The sequence below is a fragment of the Callospermophilus lateralis genome, chromosome 15 (genome assembly GCF_048772815.1).
Source record: "Callospermophilus lateralis isolate mCalLat2 chromosome 15, mCalLat2.hap1, whole genome shotgun sequence".
Lineage (NCBI taxonomy): Eukaryota > Metazoa > Chordata > Mammalia > Rodentia > Sciuridae > Callospermophilus > Callospermophilus lateralis.
Genome location: NC_135319.1, coordinates 71,233,449 through 71,253,789, shown reverse-complemented (window position 1 = coordinate 71,253,789; position 20,341 = coordinate 71,233,449). Strand labels below are relative to the sequence as shown.

The window sequence follows — 20,341 nt, the reverse complement described above, 5'->3', positions numbered from 1 at the left end:
GAGCTCTAGTAGGCTGGACCATGACTTAAACCCAAAGAAAGAACATGGGGCTTTCTTCCAAATTCTCTGTGTGTGCCTGCAAGGCCCATAGCTGGAGCACTGAGACAGGAGCCCTCTCCTTCCCCTTATGCAGTACAGCTGTGGTCCAGGGCTTTCAGAAGTGACCCTGTGGAGCTGAGATGTTCTTCCTGGAGAGGACAAGTAGAGCAGAACAGATGTGGAAGCCATGTCACCCCTATGAATGGCCTCCATATGGAGGTGTGGGGGCTGCTGTTTATAGATTCAGAAGAACAAATTCACATTTGAACAAGGTAGTGAATAAAGAAAAATTATTTGCAGTAGGCAGAAGATTAAAGAATACATCTTATTTTATTGGCCTTAGATAATAACTAGAGTTCTCTAAAACTGGAATTGTCTGCTTTCTGAGGAACTGAGCTCTCTGGAACTGGAAGTATGTAAATCACAGCAATGTGTTAGCTGCTTAGAGCTGATATATGAAGGATGTGGGATTGGATCACAGAGCTGTCCAGTTCCTTTTGTAAGGGTTAATTAAGAAAAGAAAAAGTAGGGAGCAGATTAAAAACAATAGCAAAACAATGAGAGTATATGAAATGAGTTCCACACCTAGAAACATTCATAAAAATGAAAAGAAATTTCGTGAATAAATAATTATACATATTTTTCTCTTCCCCTTTCCAGTTTTATTACAGAGCATGGGTATGTGCAAACACACAAGCAATCCAAAGGAACATCACCAAGTGTCATTGGCACCATTAAAAAGTTAAAAATGTAGTTTGCACATGGTCATAACTTCACCCTCTGCATTTCCATTGCCCAAAGAGCTGGATAATCTGAGTTTTCCTGTCTTCATCTCTGTAATTAAAGAACCAGGTCCTAATGAATTGCAAATGGAGTTAGACCCCCAGTTTGTGATTTAATGGGTAAATATGGGCCAGTCACAGACGTCCACACTCCATATTAATCAAGGGCTGATGATTCTCCCATGGGAAAATGTCCTCTGTGATGTATGGTCCCATTAACCAACTATTACCTAGTCGACCTCCTTTGCCTGAGACCCCTGGCTTTTCTTTTCTTTTTTTTTTTAATTTTTATTGTTGGTTGTTCAAAACATTACATAGTTCTTGATATATCATATTTCACACTTTGATTCAAGTGGGTTATGAACTCCCATTTTTACCCCATATACAGATTGCAGAATCACATCGGTTACACATCCACTGATTTACATATTGCCGTACTAGTGTCTGTTGTATTCTGCTGCCTTTCCTATCCTCTGCTATCCCCCCTCCCCTCCCCTCCCCTCTTCTCTCTCTACCCCATCTACTGTAATTCATTTCTCCCCCTTGTTTTTTTTCCCTTACCCCTCACTTCCTCTTGTATGTGATTTTGTATAACCCTGAGGGTCTCCTTCCATTTCCATGCAATTTCCCATCTCTCTCCCTTTTCCTCCCACCTCTCATCCCTGTTAAATGTTAATCTTCTTCTTATGTTCTTCCTCCCTACTCTGTTCTTAGTTACTCTCCTTAAATCAAAGAAGACATTTGGCATTTGTTTTTTAGGGATTGGGTAGCTTCATTTAGCATAATCTGCTCTAATGCCATCCATTTCCCTGCAAATTCTATGATTTTGTCATTTTTTAATGCAGAGTAATACTCCATTGTGTATAAATGCCACATTTTTTTTATCCATTCATCTATTGAAGGGACCCCTGGCTTTTCTAGTTGCTAATCTGAACAACTACGTATTAGGGCAACTGTTGGTCCAACAAATATTAGCAGATGGCTTAAGAGGAAGCACACCCTGAAATTTTAGCAAAGTGATAATTCTAAGTAGCAAGAGAAGAAGAGATGCACGAGTAAATAACTGCTCTAAAGGAGAAGAAAATCTGAGTTACCTCAGTCAATTCAGAGGTCAAATCATACGAAAATCTGGGTTGTCTGCTTAGCTCTGAGGTCTCATAGCAAAAGTTTGCAAAGCTGGTTTATGACCAAGTAAAGATCTCATAACAAAAATAACTCAGTACACCTCTGCACCTTCTCCCACAGGATTCTCAACACACCTGTCAGCTTCCCATCATTGCTGTCATAGTACAGAATGAAAAGGTTCAGAGAGGTTAAGCCATTCACCTCATGTAATACAACTGGAAGAAACAGATTCAGGGATTATTCTAACCTTCTCAATGTGAGGCTGATTTTCTTCCAGATCCTAGCACTGCCTCTTTCACAGAAGTTCACTTTCAGCTTGCTACTACCATAGGTTTTCCTTAAGTTACATATCCTTCTTAACTGAGCCTCTTCTTCTGTAAGTATCCTCAAGTATGTGTTGAGCACCTAATGAATACTGGGTAGGTTTCTTTCCCTGTTGAAATCCCTCTTAGCCTCCCACATCCAGCCCATCCTCTCCCCATTCTGTCCCATCTACAAAGACCCTGACTTGCTGATGACCTCAGAGTCACCATATCCCTAAGGCTCTTAGGGCATCATATGTGATTAACAGTTAATTACTTTTCCCTCCCCCCAGATTGGGATATGTCATTTATTCACCATTACATTCACTCAAGCACTGTGCACAATTATTTAAACCTCATCAAACATTTAGTAAAATTTTGCTGAATGAAAAAGGAGGCTTTGGCATGAGGAAATTTGTCTGATTACAGAGCCATGAAATACACAAGAAACAAACAGTGAAGAACAGAAGACTAGTGAAGACTATACTGGATGTTGCATAATTTAAAAACTATAGAGATAACCTGAAGGCACAGAAGCAAGACAACAAAATATACACCTATCCTTGTTTCTCACCCTCAGTCCTTGATGTGCCCTCTTTTTCCCAAGGGCTGGAAACATCTACAAAGAGATGTTCTCTATGACTGACTGCAACAGCAGAGGTGTTGGAGTCACTATTGCTTGCACTACTCTTGATTTCCTGATTGTGGTATCAATGGAAAGGTCAAGTCCAGCACAAGAGAAACGCTGTCAGAGAGAAACCTTCACACCCAAAGTTCCGAAACAAGTGTGGAATTCACATGAAAGAAATGAAAAGTAAAAGTGAGGATGCCCTTTAGGTATTCAAGGATGAGTTCATGGGAAATAAATTATTTACTCAAATAGCCCTTGGTATTTTAATGTGGAGTTCCTAACTTCCAGGTGGACCATTTTAAGAGAAATGTTTAAGGAAATGGAAACATTGAAAACCCTCATTTGACCTTTACACACTGTACACATGTATCGAATCATCATATTTTGCCCCATACATTTGTACAATTGCAATAATAACTAATTTTAAAAATCAAAAAAGGAACTATTTGCCATCTCTGTAAAACAAAGCACATACTCCCCCGAATAGTGCCCAAATACCCATCGTCAGACTGTCAGATAACTCAGACTCCCTGACTACATTTTGTTTTTACCATCATGTACTTTGTGCCAAAGTAAACTACTTGCTAATCTAAGGATACCAGTCTTTCTCACCTTCACCAGTTGGCTTGGGCTGTGTGCACTGCCAGAATATCTTTGTTATGTGCTAATTTGACTTTGTCCAGGGATAAGCTAAAAGAGTTTTAAAAAGTTGAGTTTTTTTTGGATACATACCTAGGAATAGGATAGCTGGATCATATGGTAGTTCCATTCCTAGCTTTTTGAGGAATCTCCATATTGCTTTCTAAAGTGGTTATACTATTTACAGACCCATCAACAATGTATGAGTATGACTTTTTCTCCACATCCTTGCCAATATTTATTATTTGTATTCTTGATAATTGTTTCTGACTGGAATGAATGAAATCTCAGTGTAATTTTTATTTGCAGTTCCCTGATTGCTAGGGACGTTGAACACTTTTTCATGTATTTGTGGGCCATTTGTGTTTCTTCTTTTGATAAGTGTCAATTTAGCTCTTTTGCACATTTATTGATTGGATTACTTGGTTTTGTTGGTGTTAAGCTTCTTGAGTTCTTCATATATTCTGCATATTAATCCCCTGTCAGAGTACTAGCTGGTAAATATTTTCTCCCATTCTGAAGAATCTTTCTTCATGCTCTTTATCATTTCCCTTTCTGTGCAGAAATTTTTTTTTTATTAGATGCCCTCTTACTTATTGATTACTAGTTTTATTTCTTGAGTTTTCAGGGTCTTGTGGAAGAAGTTGGTGCCTGCACAATATGATACATAGTGTTGCAAAGTTTTCTTCTAGTAGTCACATAGTTTCTGCTGCCATTCCTATATCTTTGATTAATTTTGATTTGACTTTTGTACAGGGTGAGAGACATGAATCTAATCCCATTCTTCTACATATGGTTATCAATTTTCCCAGTACTATTTGTTAAAAAGACTGTCTTTTCTCCAACATATGTGTGTATGTGTGTATATATATGTATGTGTGTGTGTGTGTGTGTATATATGTGTGTGTGTGTGTGTGTATATATGTGTGTGTGTGTGTGTGTGTGTATAATGTATATGTGTGTGTATACATATTTATACTGACTTCATAGAATATATATATACATATACATATTGTTTTTATGTCCTCTATTATGCTGCACTGGTCTTCATGTCCATTTTTTATTAATTAATTAATTTATTTATCCTAATTAGTTATTTAGGACAGCAGAATGGATTTTGATTCATTGTATACAATTGCAGCACAACTTTTCACTTCTCTGATTATACACGATGTAGAGTCACACTATATGTGCAGTCATACATGTACCTAAGGTAATAATGTCCATCTCGTGAGACTTGCAAAAATGAGATGGACATTATTACCCTAGGTACATGTATGACTGCACATATAATGTGACGCTACATCATATACAATCCTGCCCCTATACCCCCTTGCCTTTGTCTAATCAAAGTTCCTCCATTTTTCCCATGCCCCACCCCTGCTCCTATCATAGATCAGCATCCACCTGTCAGAAAGAACATTCAGCCTTTGTTTTTTGGGGATTGGCTTACTTTACTTACATGCTATTCTCCACCTCCATCCATTTACCTGCAAATGCCATATTTTATTCTCTTTTAAGGTTGAGTACTATCCCATTTGTGTATATATACCACAGTTTCTTTATCCATTCATTTATTGAAAGGCATGTGATTGCTTCCACAGTTTTGATGCCATTACCATGCTGTTTTTGTTACTTTAGTTCTAGAGTGTATTTTGAGATTGTGCATTGTGATGTGTCCATTATCACTCTTCTTGTTCAAGATGGCTTTGCTATTTGAGATCTTTTATTCCTCTGAATGAATTTTAGGATTCTTTTTTCTAGTTCCCTGAAGAATGTTATTGGCATTTTAGTGGAGATTGTATTGAATCTGTGTAATGCTTTTGGAAGTATGTCCATTTTAACAATATTAATTCTGCCTAGCCAATAACATGGGAGGTCTTTCCATCTTCTAAGGTTTTCTTTAATTTCTTCAGTGTTCTGTAGTTTTTTTTTTTTTTTTAAAGAGAGAGTGAGAGAGGAGAGAGAGAGAGAGAATTTTTTTTTAATATTTATTTTTTAGTTATCGGCGGACACAACATCTTTGTTTGTACGTGGTGCTGAGAATCGAACCCAGGCCGCACGCATGCCAGGCGAGCGCGCTACCGCTTGAGCCACATCCCCAGCCCCAGTGTTCTGTAGTTTTTATTGTAAAGATCTTTTATCTACTTAGACTAATTTCCAAGTATTTTATTTCATTGTATTAGGCTTTTGTGAATGGAATGGTTTTCCTGATTTCTTTCTCAGCAGAATCACTATTGGAGTATAGGAAAGCTTGATTTGTGAATATCTGTCTTCTATCCTGCTATTTCGGTGAACTTGCCTACCAGCTTTAGAAGTCTTTTAGTGGAGTTTTTGGGTCTTCTAGATATAGGATCATGTCATTAGCAAACGGATAACTAAACTTCTTCCTTTCCTTTTTGTATCCTTTATTCCCTTCTCTTGCCTGATTGCTCTGGCTAGTCTCAAGGACTATATTGAATAGGAGTTCTGAGAGTGGATATCCTTATCTTCTTCCTGATTTTAGAAAAAAAATGCTTTCAGTTTTTCTCCAGTATAACATTGGCTTTGGGCTTCCATATATAACCTTCATTATGTTGAGGTAAGCTGTTTGTATGCCTAGTTTCTCTATTGTTTTTAACATAAATGAATGCTGGATTTTATCAGAGGTCTTTCTTCATCTATTGAGATAATCATATGAATCTTGTCCTTAATTCTAATTACTTAAAGAATTATATTTATTGATTTGAATATTTTGAACCAAGCTTGCATGCCTGAGAAGAACCTCACTTGATCATGGTGTACTATCTTCTTGAGCTGTTTTTGAATGTGGTTTGCTAATATTTTATTAAGCAAGGAGAGCAGAATAAAATAGACATTATTATTGCTGTATGTATATACGTGACTGCATGACCAATGTGATTCTGCAACCTGTACACTCAGAAAAATGAGAAATTATACGCCATCTGATTCAAATGTGTGATATGTCAAGATCATTGTACTGTCATGTGAACTAATTAAAACAAATAATTTTTTTAAAAAAATGCTAGAGAGCAGAAAAAAAGAATGTTTTTATTTATGTTCATAAAGAATTCTGTAGGTTTTATTCCTTAATTCCTTTAATTTTTTTTGTCTGGTTTTTGTATCAGGGTTATACTGGCTTCATAGAATTTATTGTGGAGTGTTATCTTCCTTTTAATTTTATGGAATAATTTTAGTAACACTGGTGATATTTCTTCTTTAAAGGTTTTGTAGAATTCATCTGAGAATCCATCCAGTCCTAGTCTTTTCTTTTTTAGAAGGTTTTTAATTGCTGTTTTAATTTCATTTTGTTTGATATTCTTTGATATTGGTCTGTTTAGGTCCTCTATGTATTCCTGGTTCAATTTGGGCAGGTCATGTATGTCTACAGATTTGTCAATGTCTTCTAGATTTTCCAGTTTATCAGAGTAAATGCAAGTTTTAGCAAATACCAAAAATTGACATAATCCCATGCATTATATCAGATTATAATGAAATAAAACTAGAATTCATTAGCAAGAAAAATTATAGAAATTACATAAACATGTGAAGACTGAATAATACCCTTAAATGAGAAATTGGTCAAAGAAGAAATGAGAGGAGAAATTAAGAAGTACTTAGAAACAAATGCTAACAGAGATACAACATATCAAAATCTCTGAGACAGCATGAAGGCAGTTTTAAGAGGAAAATTTATAGTGTTGAGTGCCTACATTAAAAAAAATAGATCTCAAAAAATCTAATGCCACACCTCAAAACCTTAGTAAAGGAAGAGCAAACTAATGGCAAAATCAGTAGAAGGCGGGAAATAATTAAGATCAGAGCTTAACTTACTGAAATTCAGAATAAAAAATATATATGTAGGGAGCTGGAGTTATGGCTCAGTGGTAGAGTGCTTGCCTAGCATGTGTGAGGCACTGGGTTTAATCCCCAGCATCACATAAAAAAAATAAATAAACACAATAAAGGTATAAAGGTATTGTGTCCATCTACGACTAAAAATATTTAATATATATATATACATATATGTGTGTGTGTGTGTACGTGTGTGAATGAAAATTAAAATCATATATATATACACACACACACATATATATGTAAAAATAAACATACATAATTTTATATATATATATATATATATATATATATATATATATATATATATATATATAATCAATGCAACAAAGAGTTGGTTTTTTGGACAGATAAAAAAGATTGATAAGCTCCTAGCCAAATCAATCAAAAGAAAGTTAACAAAAACCCAAATCAACAAAATTTGAGATGAAAAAGGAAATAACACCAGAGTCACTTCTGAAATCCAGAGGATCGTTAGAAATTATTTTGAAGTAACTTTTTCTCTTCAATGGAATGGGAAATCATAGGTTTTTAGACCTGAAGTCACACTTTGGTAGTAAATATTCTTTTCTGTGCTTAATTCTTATCTGTGAAAATCCCTCTATCAGCTTCAAAATAAGTTTCTCACATATCAGATAATTTCCACACATCTCTGAAATTAGTAAAATCATTCTCTTTTACAACTTAAGAGATATAATATTTGTCCTGAGTCACAAGTGTTCAGAATATGGCCTATCTTGGTAAATGTTCCCAAAGCTTTAGGAAGTAAGTGTGCTCCGTTGCTGGAGGTGTTGTAGAGAAAACATTTAAGTCAAGCTAGTTCACTACATCGTACAATTCCCTTATATCATTATTGACTTTTCTATTTGTTATATGTACTAGCAACAAAAAAAATCAGGACCTTTTAAAATTATCACTCAAAAAAATCAAATTTGTGAAATGCTTAGGGATAAATCTGGCAAAAGAGGTACAAGATCTATAAACTGAAAAGAATAAAATATTACTGTGTAATATTTCTTAGTAATAAACTGAAGGAAACCTAAACAAAGAGGAAGATAAACTGTGTTCATACATCAGATGACTTCATAACTTTAAAATGTCAGTTCCTCTCAAATTGACCTATATACTTAATGCAATCCAAATAAAAATTTCAGGACGCTTTTGGTGGTAACAGAAATTGAAAAATTGATTCCCAAATTCATTTGAAAATGCAAATTACTACAATGGCCAAGAAATCAAGATAATGTGACATTGGTGTCAAGCTAAGCAAATAGATCAATGGAAGAGAATAGAGTCCAGAAATAGTTCTTCAAATATATGGCCAATCGATTTTTTGACAAAAGTATAGAAGTTATTCTATGATGAAAGAATAGTCTTTTCAAGAAATGATGTTGGAACAATTTGCTATCCATATGCAATAATAATAATAATAAACCTTGATCCATATTTCACATCATATATAAAATGGATAATAGATATAAATATAAACATGAAACTCTAGCAGTATCTAATAAAAAGCAAAAAAGAAAATCTCTGTGACAGTAAATTAGTAAAGTATTTTTCAAATCTAACACCAAAAATATGAACCCAAAAAAATTGATAATTTGTACTTTATGATATGGTTTCATTGAAATACTCTCTTAAGAGAATCAGAAGACAAGCTGTGATATTGGAGAAAATATGGTAAATTCCATATTTGATAAAGGACTTTATCTAGAATAAAGAAAGACAATACTCAATAAGAATACCAGCAACCCAATTTTAAATTGGGTAAAACCTTCACTAAAGAGAGATTAAACACTAAACACATGATTCTCAAATAAACACATGATTTTCAAGGCCTTCAGTCAGTGGGAAAATGAAAATTAAAACCACAATGAGATATCACTACTATATTAGAAAGGTTCAAATTATAAAGATTAGCATGCCAGACATTGGTGAGGATATACAAAAACTGCATCTCTCACACACTCCTAGTAGAACTGAAAAGTGTACAACCACTTTAGAATACAGTTCAAACTTTTGTTAAAAATTTGTAACTACATCTAGCATACAGTCCAGTCATTCCACTATACCAACTTGCCTTAGAGAAATGAAAACATAAGCCCATACAAGAACCTGTTCATGAATTTTTCATAGCAACTTTATTTTTAATAGCCAAAACTTGGATTCAACTCAAATATTCTCTCACACGTGACTAGATGAACCAGTTGTAGTATATCAATGCAATCTAATACTACCAAAAAAATAAAAGAAACTATTGATATGCACAACATAGACAAATCTCAAAATAATTATAAGAAAAAGAAAACATGCAGGAATATAGTGCCTGTATGTAAAATTCTAGAGAATGCAAACCGGCTTCTAGTGCCTGAAAACAAATCCCCAACTTTGAATATGGTGAGGGGATAGAGAAGGGGAGGAAAGAACCAGGTAGGAGCACAAGGAAACTTTGGGGTGACAAATTTGCTCACATTCTTTATTGCAGTGATGTAAGCATTCATGTCAAGACTTTATCAAGTTTGTATACTATAACTCGTGCAGTCTCGGGATGCTAATTAGATCTCAATGAAATTGTTTATAAGAATCTGAAGTCAACTCATAAAGTGACCCTTGTTTTATTTTAATCAATATTTATAAGACTCAAACTGTGTAGCTCCAAAAGAATACCTTTATTCTTTGATACAGTAATTAGAGCACACATTTTTTAAGCTAGGTCAGACCTACTCCCCAATGCACACAGATAATCTATCCTTCTATTTGGTGGCACTTATCCCAGTTGCCATCATTGGCTCACGTGATCGGGCTTTCTCTTTGCACTAATGCACTGAGGAGTATCAGTATCCATTACTGCACATTATCTCCTGGTATATGGTTAGTGCTTGATACATTTTTGTTGAATACAATATTCACTCACTCGGTATGTAGGAAACAAAGGATAAGGGCTCTTTTTGTTTTGTTTTGGTGCTGGGTATCAAACCCAATGCCTCTGCATGCTAAGCACACACTCTGTCACTGAGCCTCACCTCTAGCCAAGGGCAAATTTTTTTTTTTTTTTAATATTTATTTTTTTAGTTTTCGGCGGACACAACATCTTTGTTTGTATGTGGTGCTGAGGATCCAACCCTGGCCACACGCATGCCAGGCGAGCGCGCTACCGCTTGAGCCACATCCCCAGCCCCAAGGGCAAGTTTTTGACACTCTCAATGCTATGTACCAAAAAGTAGGAGATGGGCTTTGCTTTCTATTTTTCTTTCTTCTTTATTCCATGTATTTTACTAATATTCACTCAGAGAAAAAAAATCTTTTGAGTATTTAATATAAATATTTGTTAGGATTTGTTAGACTCTGATAATGAGAAGTGAGTTACTTGGGGGGAAATGTGGCATAATTTTCAGTTATTTTGAGTGATTACACTGGAACATTTGTAAAAAGAATTAAATGAATGATATCAGCTTTTTTACCTGCTGATTAACCTCACATTTTCAGCATCATGAAAGGGAAAGTGACTGTCTGAACCTTAGGGCATGTAGATCAGAGTAATGATCTACTGGTAAAACCTGGATGCTTCCTTCAGGGACTGGATCCTTGGGGCCATAAGGCCCAGAAGACCATCCAGGCTAAGATCCATGAGAGAAAGAGTGGACTTCTCAGCCACCTTTCAGCATCTTAATTATGAAAACATTCAAGCCCAATATTAGCACAACAGTGTTTGCAGAAAGAAAAGTTAATATATCTTTTTTTTTCCCCTCACTCACTCCCCAGCCACCTATTACAAAGCTTCTAGATTACAACCCTGGTATCTCTAGCAACTACTTCAAATTAAAAAGTCTTCATTTTAAAAAGCCTTGTTTCAATAACTTACTTAGACAGCCACTGCTGGCTGCTGCCTCCGGCACTTGGAGCAGCCAAGGGAGGCGTGGGGCAAAATGTCAGGAAAGCAGCTAAAGGAAAAGCAGCTACAAAAAAAGGATTATCCCCTCTCTAGTACACCCTGGCAACAGGCCTACCAGGGCTTGCCCTCAACCACTCAGTGCATTTGGGAAATAAGCAACTCTTCTGTCGGTAAAGAGATGGGCCATGGGCAGAGCCCCCGGCTGTAGGCAATCAGACTGTGCGATCAATGGTATCCTTCTGGGTTTTGTCACGGTCAGGGTTAGTAGTTGTCTCCCCTCCTCTGGGACTTCTGGGCAACCGCGAAATCTGATTCTATTTTCAAATCACTCTAAGGTTTCTCCCTTTGCTTTTCAACCCGACAATTATTACCTTTATCTCTTGCCCAGGGACAATTTAAGATCTTTAGATGCCCTAAACACAGAGAAAAATCTCGTTGCCTCTAATGTACTTAAAAAAATAATAATAATAAAAGGTAAAACCACAAAACAAAAATTTTCTGAGTATGCTAAAAAGGAAAATAGCCTCTTTCTAGATTTTCTTTTTTAAATATAAGAAGTGTAGTTAAGGTTCCATAGAGTTTGCCTAAGGAAATTTTTCTCTAGAAAGTCTTATTTGCTTTGAGTTATGAAAGGCAAATAGGGCTAGCCAGATGAAGAGGAGGAAAGGACTACCAAAGGGAAACATTGACGCCAGGGCGTTTCAGTGCCAAACAGGAAGACACAGTCCTTCTCCTATGAGTGAAATGAGTACTTGAGAAGAGGAGGTAGAAAGTCAGGACCCAAGCGACAACCGTCTATGTGCTGAGCTGTAGGTTTTCACTTCATCCTGCAAGTGAAGGGGAAGCCAACGATGCCAACGACTGAGCCAATGATTAAGAAGACCTGGAACACGATCAAGTCAACCGAACTTTTTTTCCTGTAACTTCTGGCACATCTGAGATCTTACTGACATTTTCAAATGCAAAGGAATGACAAAAATAAAACACAAAAAAATCAAAACAAATCTAGTTTCTAAAAATCAAATAGTCAGGCAAAAATAAGTTGCCATCTGAGTCTTCTGTTAGGTTCTTTCTATTCCCTCAAAGTCCTTTCCAGTGGCCTCCGTGGTTTGGGTGGCATGTTTTCTCTTGTGCCACCCTGTCCCCTGATTTCAGAGTTATCCCACACAAGAGCGAGGGAGCTGGGGAACTTAGACACCAAATTCTGTTAGACATTTGTTAAGGGCTGTTCCCAGATGTTAATTCCCTGGCACATCGAAAGCTTGCTGTACAGAGGGGTGGAGAAGCTTCAAGAGGCTTTGGGGAAAGAAGTGCAAATATTGGCAATCAGAAGTCCCTGGGAGCACACAAGAGTGAAAATACCAAATGGATATAAGCAGAGCATTAATATTGCCTGCTAAAATTGGATTTCTGATGGAAGCCAGTGATATGGCTGAGTTTTACATCTTTGTTGATGTGGGGCCAAAGAAAGCCATAAATATGAGGTAACAGCTGACATCTGGATAAACATCAATGGAACACCACCCCATATCTTATGCCCACAGAACTGCCCCTATTACCACCCATCCCGTAGCCTCTTCGATGGAAACACTGGCCTTGAACTCCCTGCTATCTGGTCCCAGGGTAGGATTTCTGTGATTCCTCCTGCAGCATTTCCCTAGGCGGGAGCCCGTTTCCTCCCTCTCTCCCACTTCTACCACATTTTCCTTAGACAGAACAACAATCTGCACTTCTACACATCTCTATTGCTCTTTTGAGTAGATGAAAATATATTGGATGGAGTTTCTCTCCACCTACTACCTCCTCCCTTGATTAAAAAAGAATTACAAAAAGAGAAATCCCCAAATGTTATTTTCTCCTTTTATTCCACTCCTATTCCTTTGCGAGTTCCTCCCCCTGCCTTCCCAGCCACAAATCAAACAATTCTGGACATCCCACGTCAAAATTCACGAGAACAATGTGCATGCGGGTACTGTTAAATAAGGAGTCAATGTTCTATAATTTAATTTTCTCCTCTCACATTAAACCTGCCATTCTTTGCATAATCAGAGTGATAAATGCAGAGTCAGACTTCGTCTTCCTGACATTAATACCCATCAGTACTTCACATGCAAACAATTGTGACTTTCGACTTTATAAAAATTACCAAGAGCACAAACTCTGCTTAATTAAACCATTTAAAAGTTGCTTTTGTTACATTTAATGAATGATATATTATACTGCAATGAAACATGCAGCAATACAAATACTTCACAATGCTTCCAATTAAGACTCACTTCACTTATGCCAATTGACAACACTAGTGTTCCACACTTCATTCAGTTTGTGCATTTTAAATGAACTGGTTAGTGAGAAGGGTGCTTCTTTGCTAATGAGTTTTGTAATCAAGGCATCTATTTTAATTTCAAATTGGCTAGATTGGGGGAAATTGCTAGACTAAATGACTGGTACTAATTAGGATTATAAAAATATTCATCATGCCATGGAATTAACATGGGGGTCTGATTTTCCTACATTTGCATATTGCTTGAGTTTTGAGGGAAAAAATCTTGACAAATTGTCTTCTCTTTAGCAAATTGAACAAACACTATATCTGTTTTAGTCCTTCTTTTCATTTAAAGCATAATACATATTCATGATTTGTAAATGAAGTTAAATGATTTCAACTTCTATCTTCATTACCATATTAAAGATGTTGTCTCCATAAGCTTCCTTAAAAAACTTCAGATCATAGTATTACCTTTTTAAGTGACAAATGCTTTGGTTTAATCTATATAATAACCCAAAGCCTGGAGCAAATTAATGGGAAGAAACACAACTGCCGTGATGTGGACTTTTTTTGTTTTGTTTTGTTTTTGCTCTAGGAAGAATTAACTAGTCCTATGCCTTGTCATTGGTCAGCCATCTGATAGGTTCTCTCCTCAAGGTTCCATCCAGACAGTGACATCAATTGAGAAGTGAGCCAAATGAACACCTTCATTGGAAGGTTTGGTCGGGGGGCTGGCTGATTTTATTGTGTGGCTATAGCAATGCTGCCCAGGTCTGTGGTTCAGTATAAAGGGGCCCATAGAGGTCGGTTCCAAGGCAACTGCAAGGCTGTCTATCTACCAGGGAGAGCGGTGTGGTGGTCACAACACAGCCAGACCCAGGAGAGAGAGCAGAGAGCAGGCCAGGCCTCTCACCTGGTTGTGTGTCCTTGAGCAAGTTAGCATCACCTTTTAGAGTCATCTATTCATCTATAACTTGGAAATAATATCCACCTTGCTGACACCTAGGAGAATTCAATGTAATAATGTATATGAAAGCACTTCAGCACTCACAAAACTGAAGGTACTTAAGGACATATATCTCATTTCCAAGAAAAACCTATATGCCCAACTCTGTGTAATGCAACACAGGGCAGGTGCAGCTATAAGGTACAAGCCTCAACTCACTGGCTGTGTCTACACCCCTTGGCTGCCACAGTATATTCCCATTACACCTGTCACATCCAATAAGCAAACGCTAATTCAATTTTGGGATACAGCTGGAAAATTCATCTGAAAAACCTCCCAAATAAATCACTTCTTTAACATCTATCTATACTGGGTGCCTTGTAAATAATAAAACGTATATCTATTGCTGAGTTGTAAATAATATAGATGGAGGTTATAACCAACAAAAGCATACTCTTTGTTAGGAGGGGAAAAAAACTCCTATAGCTTTATAGTTCTAAAGGGACCATAGTAAAAAACAAAGAGGAGGAAAAGATATACCCCAGACTTGGTATATTCCTCTACAACATGCTGCCTCTTGAGATGGGATTTCAATAATGAGTTCAAATGATTTTACCCAAATCAATCCTATTCACACCTAAATTCTTCTTAAGAGCACTGCTTTATAATTAGGATGAATATAAACTGTTCATGGTAGATTAGATTGTAGATTTTTTAAAATTATAAATGCAATCTAATGAAATCATAGAAAATTTGAAAACAAATAGTATGAAAAAATTCACAAATTTAATTCCATCACCCTAATAAATCCAATTAATATTCTGGAATATTTCCTTACTTTTAAAAAATTCTTTCCTTCCTTCTTTTGTCTTATTTTTTTATGTGCACACTTGTACTCAAAGAGTACTTATTATTTACTATTTATTATTTATGCATTTGTACATATCATGGATGTAATATGAAACATGTATATATTTAATAGGTATGAATACACACCCATGTTGATACATGGTCATCGTGACCACTGTTTAAATGGATGCAACAAATGTCATGTTCCATGACTTAAATTCCTTCAATAGTGAGCATTCAGTTAAAAGTCCCTTAGTTTTTCCCATTATAAATGACTTTGATAAGCATCATTATTCCTAGAGCTTCAGGGTATTATTCCACAGGTATAGTCTCAGAAGTGAGTAACTGAACCAATGGATCAAGTTATGAATATGTACATCTTCTGATACACCTTGCCACGATATTTTCCAGGAAGGAAAACTAATTTGCATGCCCATCAATACTATTTCAGAATATGAGTTTCACCATAATTTTGCTAAAACTGGTCTAGAAAAAGAACACATTTTAAAAAATTAAATCTGTTAAATTAATTTCAAATGGATAATTTTGAAAGTTTCCTTATGAATTTTCTAATTAGCTGAGCTAATCTGCATTTGGCTTAGACAAATTCTCTAATGTTTAATGCTTTTCAGTTAAAACATTTCTTCTTTTCAATTTGCCTTAGTTGCTACTTTCTAACCTTTATTCTGAGGAATTGATCTTATCTGTTCCCTTGCCAGATGAGCCAGGCATAAATCATATGCATGAAATTAAACATGACCCTAACTGATGGTGGCTCCAGTAAGGATGAGATTTTGATGATGTGAGAAGCAACAGGGAGTTCAGGAAGTTTCTTGCTCAGGTAGCTTAGTTTCATCAGGCTCATCGTAATACATTCACTTTTCTGCACTTACACTACAACTTGCTATAAAAAGCTTTAAACATGACCCAGACTCCAACCAGCTGCTATCCCACCAGTGTGAGAGGTCAAAATGCTTCAGAGAATGGAGGCCAAAAAGAAAGAAAAAGAAAGAATAAAAATAAAAAGACATGACCTGGAGATAGAATAGAGCCTAAGGCCAGAAACATTTGCAAAGGAAGGGGCTAGCAAAACAATTCCTGAGTCCAACTAGAAAACTAGAAATCTGGAGTCAGGATTTGGCCAAAGAAGTGGGAGTTAGGGTGGTGGAATGAGCACAAAGAGGCTGCACACACAATTAAACAAAGTCAGGGTGGAAGCAGGTGGGTGACAAGGAGAAACCATGACGCCACACTGCTCTACTTCTGAACCTACCTGTGGCTCTAGCTCCCTGTCCCAAAACTCTGCCATGGTTGAATTTCTATCCTGAGAGCATTAGGAGGCAGAAGGTCATTGGGGATGACACTTTGTCCGCTCTCCGCTTCCTTGTTAACATGTCCTAAGCCTTCTTCCTCTGTGGTGCCCTTGCACCAAGATGTTCTGCCTCACCTTGGCCCCAGAGCTAGAGTCAACTGACCATGGACTAAATCTCTGAAACCAAGAGGCCCTAAATAAACTTTTCCTCTGTTAAGTTGTTATTGTTGAGTCCTTGGGTTTTCAAAGAACGGAAGAGGACCTAAGGAAAATGCAATGTTTGTTTTTTGTTTTGTTTTTTTCAATAAAACGTGCCCTTCCATTCTATCCCTACCCTAAGGATGACAAGTTCCAAACCTATGATCATCCCTAGTTAATCCCCAACAGCTTTGTCTCCAACAGGTAGAGAGAGACAAAGCCTGTTTCCGCAAGTAGCTACCAAGAAAGTTATCATCACATACCAACCCAGGAGCATCTGAATACAATTATTAGTCTGTTGAGAATGAGAATATAAATGAAACGCACAGCTTCACCTGTGTCCAGCATTCCAGAAGGACAATTTTGAATTCTGAGGCCCTTCACAAGACACACTCTTGTTCACCAGTGCCTTGTTCCGGTATGGTCCAATCAGCAAAGCCTGCGCTGGACCATCCACCTCTCTCTGCTGGGCCCAGCACTGCCAGTCACCATCCTAAAACCTTACATCAGCTTCTTAGCCAGCTTGTCAATACACCAGCTACTACTGAACTTGGCTAGTGATCAGCAAAAAATCCCAGAGTTCACAAAGAAATGATAAATTATCAAAGTGATGGCTATGCTAATTGCCTTGATTTGATCATTACACAATGTATACACGAATAGAGACATTACACTGTACCAAATAAACATGCGAGATTATGAAAGGTCAATCAAAAATAAATTTGTATTTTAAAATACCCTGAGATGCATGCACCACCCCCCGCAACTCCTGTAAAAGCAACCCTTCATTATACATGCTGGTGTTTCAGAAAGTGTGTTTGGCCATTGAAATGATGGGCTGTTCTAGAGCAGTCTAGACCAGAAGGGCCTGCAAACAATGGAACCTGGAATCCCATTGAGTTCCTCACCTCTGACCTCCAAAATCTGCTGTATTGGTAAAAATTTCATTTTGTCAAGAAGATAAATGATAACAATAGCCTTGAAATCCCACCTTCCATGCAGAAAAATAGCTATTTTCAATTCTTTATCCTTGGAAGGCCCCTTGTACTAGAATGTATACATCTGTGAATACATGAGCATGTACCCTTTAAAAAAAAAAACTGCACCACATCCCTTATTAAAAGGAGGAGTATTTAAACAATCAGCCTCCTATAGCAATGAAAATAGTAACTATCTTTTCTAGGATTTCTTTGTCTTCAAAACTCATCTCAAAATCTTTCAAAACAATCTGTTTTTAATAAGATCATTGGGTCCTCCAGATAATCCAAGACATCACAATGTAAGCTGTTTTAGTTATCAATGAGGACAGAGGCTGATGGAAACAATGGAGCAACCCACCTCTTAAATAACTGATAGATGCACAACAGTCTTTAGGAAAAAAAAAAAAAAAGTTAGCTTTGATTCCAAAATTAGGGGAGAAGGGTCGCTTTTCTTATATCATTTCCAATTTGGTCAACCATAGCCTTCCACTGCTTTTTTTCATTTTAGAGTGCAAAGATTCTTATAAAACATCTCCAAAGACTCCTGTAGCCAAGAAGCCAGGAATAAATGTCTTGTCTTTACTAAGTAAAGAATTTGATGGGCAGAGCAGGAGCTGGCACAGAAATCAACAGGAAATGGAAAGCTCATGAAGATGGCCAGAAAGGAAGGAACTAATCAAAGGCCCAAGCCAAACTGGTCAGAAAAGACAGGACTTTGAAAGGTTGGGATGCATCAAGAGTTAGAGGCAAGCCCCTCCTGTGGGGTCAGATGCAAAGCATCTTTGCCCCCCACTCCAATCTCATACCCCCATACCCCTCAACTGGTATCATAAGACCCGTTTAACTCACAACCCACCATCCAGCACTTCAATTAACAGAACATTATGGGCATCTCTCAGTTTCTAGCTGCAATTCTGCCTTATCCAGAAGATAGTCCCTTAATTTTCCAGCAATGTCTTTTCTAAGCGAGATCTACTGGCAAGTCTCCTACAGCTTTGGGGTAGCAGTTTGAAAAGTAAAGCAATTGGATATTATCCCTTTAAAAATATCATTCAATTAGGTCTTTTGTAATACATACAACATAACGAGATAGCCTTGCCGATTCTAAAGAAATTGCTAGTGCATTTCATCAAAGGCACAATAATGGAAACATCGATTCACTCCTCACCACAAACATCTTCCTTTGATGCTGCAGTTACCTTAATACTAGCACTTTTCATTTTCTCAAGAAGAAAACAGCTGCCTAAATACATGCACATCAGAGAAGGCTCTAGTCTGAAATAACACATTTGTATATCAATCTCAACTACACTTGCATCTTCATTTGCTGCTGCATAGCATCACTCTCCTTGACTCTAAACCACTAAATTACTCCCAGAATAAAGAAAAACTCCTCTGCAACCTGTATAGTTGGGGCTAGGTGTTTTATGCCATCTCTGCAAACGTTGCCAGGGACTTCATCTCCCTCCTCACACCATTTATTTAAAAGAAGAATGGGCAGGCACTGGCTAGAAACTTTATGGATCTGAAGAACATTCAGCCACTTTTAGCAAAAGATGTCAACAAGAAAGAGTACCGAAGGAATAATATATTTGGAAATGTGCAGTGTGATTAGGAAAATCCATCAACACCCACGGCCACATTTCCAAATATTTTTACTAAGTGAAAAAGTAGCCATCAAGTCTGAAAGGATTTTGAAGGCATTATATCCACAAGGGTACTTCATGAACGATGGTCCAGAAGTTCTTGGTGCTGTGGAAATGGAGGAAAAGGATATGCCTGGATATACATGAGGCACTGCATTTGGATTATCAATCACTTGGTATGAGAGTTCTATTGCTCCTAATCTAGCTTGTCCTTAGAAAAAAAAATATGGTTCTGAGCTAAGAGTTCTGAGCTTCATCTAAATACATTATCATCCAACCATTTAATAGCATCTAAATAATTTACTTTTTTTTTTCAATATAGTTTCAAAATTTCTGGCTGTACTAAGCATCTAAATCCACAGACTATCTGACATTTGGCTAAGTCTTTCATACAATATCCACTTGATGCCATGAAAGAAGTGTATTTGCAATGGCTTTTGCTCTGCAAATGTCATGTGGGTATCCTTAGGGGATTGCCTTAAGCACCTGATGCCCACCATGAGGCTCTGTTAATGAGAGATATAAAGGTTATGTTGGAATTATTGTTTAAAGGTGCTGACATATCACACACACACAAACACACACACACACACAAATTCACTATCACATATTCAAATACGTACTGAAGAATAACTATTTTAGGATTTGAGAGTGCAGAAAGAAGAAGCTATTTTAACCAAGGTGATTCTGTGGATATCTCTATGCAAGACAGTGCTTGTAATTATCTCTTCCCTTTCACTAATTGATTCTGCAACATTATTACATAAAAACTTGGCATCTGTACGAAGGTTCTGGAGACAGCAGGAAATACAATGAAGAATAATCTAAAGTCCCTGTTCTTGTGCTTCTTACATGCTAGCTTCTCCAGCTACA

General features: G+C 36.9%; 1 protein-coding gene across 1 annotated transcript in view; it reads right to left on the bottom strand.

Annotated features, from left to right (window-relative positions):
* Positions 1–20,341, bottom strand: part of Sorcs3 (sortilin related VPS10 domain containing receptor 3) — a 567,524-nt gene that overhangs the window by 248,657 nt on the left and 298,526 nt on the right. The window lies entirely within an intron of this gene.